The following is a 1,973-nucleotide window of genomic DNA, read 5'->3' on the forward strand; positions in this document are numbered from 1 at the left end:
TTAACTTTACACAGTAAATCAACCTCTATTATTATTATTATTATTATTATTATTATTATTCAAACATCATACATACTATTATTATTATTATTATTATTGTTATTATTATTATTATTCATATAAAACAGCATACTAATTTATTATTATTATTATTATTATTATTCAAACAGCATACATACTAATTATTATTATTATTATTATTATTATTATTATTATTATTCATATAAAGCAGCATACTAATTTTATTATTATTATTATTAATATTATTATTATTCAAACAGCATACATACTGATTTTATTATTATTATTATTATTATTATTATATTATTATTATTATTATTCATATAAAACAGCATACTAATTTATTATTATTATTATTATTATTATTATTATTATTATTATTATTATTATTATTATTATTATTCAAACAGCATACATACTAATTTTATTATTATTATTATTATTACTATTATTATTATTATTCATATAAAACAGACAGCATACTAATTATTATTATTATTATTATTATTATTATTATTATTATTCAACTTATTATTATTATTATTATTATTATTATTATTATTATTATTTAACACATCAGAAAATCTAAGTTTAGTTATTATTAATTTATTGTCTAAATTTTACTGAATTAAAATTCAATTGTTAATGATCATAAATAAAATAATTAATTAAATTTTTATTATTAATCATACTAATTAATTAAACTCAATTTACTAACTAACCATATCATTCATACATACATACATACAAGGTTTATTCCTATTTTATTTCTATTTCTAACCACCTAATAATAAAATCATACATACATACATGCTTAATCTCTACTTAGTGCCATTATAATATATATTGCTAATAAAATCTAAAATTATCACTATTATTATCATTAAATCAGATTATTAAAAAATAAAAACTTACATAATTTGGATCTCCAAGATAATTAACAATATGAAGCTCTGGTTGATTTACTTCCTTAATTTTTCGTCTTCTTGGCATTTTTATTCAAATTTTTTACCAAGATTGTTGTGGTCCAACAATGGTGAAATGGTGGGGTCGAGAGTAAGCAGAAAGGGATAGTTTGTGTGAGAGTGAAAGAGATAGTGTTAGGAGAGTGAAAGAGATAGTGAAAGAGGGGTTTTGAGGGGTGAAACACGGATAGAGAGTCACGGGCCACCCAGAAGCCAGGTGCATGCGCGACGCGTGGCAAGGAGATCACCAATCGGTGCCACCGATTTGTGCACCATCCGCTCCCTGAAATCGGTCCACCGATTTTCGTCCCCCCATCGGTGGCACCAATTTCTTCGACAACACCGTCACATCTCGGTGAAACACCCCAAAGCTCCATAACGCTGCGAAACTCCTTCAACGGCTCCATATCAAAATTAAAAAACCCTTACAGTTTAGCTGGAGTGTAGTATAAAAATAAAACAGATTTCTTATTAGTGTGTAAATGGTGTAATGTATGACTAAAAAAATGTTTGATCCTCCACATATAAAATATAGATATGAAGGCTACTAGTGTTTGTGTCACTTGTGCCATTTACTGTTCTAATGAATCATTGCTAAAAAATTGACACATCCAATCAAACTTAAATTAAAATAAAATAGATATAGTTTTACTGTTCATGTTATCAAATTGTACAATTAAGTGAATTAACTGATAATATGAGGATATTTTTCTTTATTTTATTTTTTTAATTATCTATTTTGAGAACAAAATTTAGATGCCATTACTTAATTTGTGAACTAATTGAAAATAGAAAAAAAAGCTCGACTACATGTTAGGGTAAGTGTTATTCTTAAACTCAATAAAAATATATCAACAAAATAAAAATATGAGGATATTTTAAAAGTGTGTAATTTAAGGATTAATTTTTATTTTTAAGAATATTATTTTTAAGAATATAATATTTTGGAATAAGTATTATTTAGTTTGCAAAATTTAATGCTTTAGA

Source organism: Arachis ipaensis, chromosome B1, assembly GCF_059453495.1.
Source record: "Arachis ipaensis isolate K30076 ecotype BB chromosome B1, ASM5945349v1, whole genome shotgun sequence".
Taxonomy (NCBI): Eukaryota; Viridiplantae; Streptophyta; class Magnoliopsida; order Fabales; family Fabaceae; genus Arachis; species Arachis ipaensis.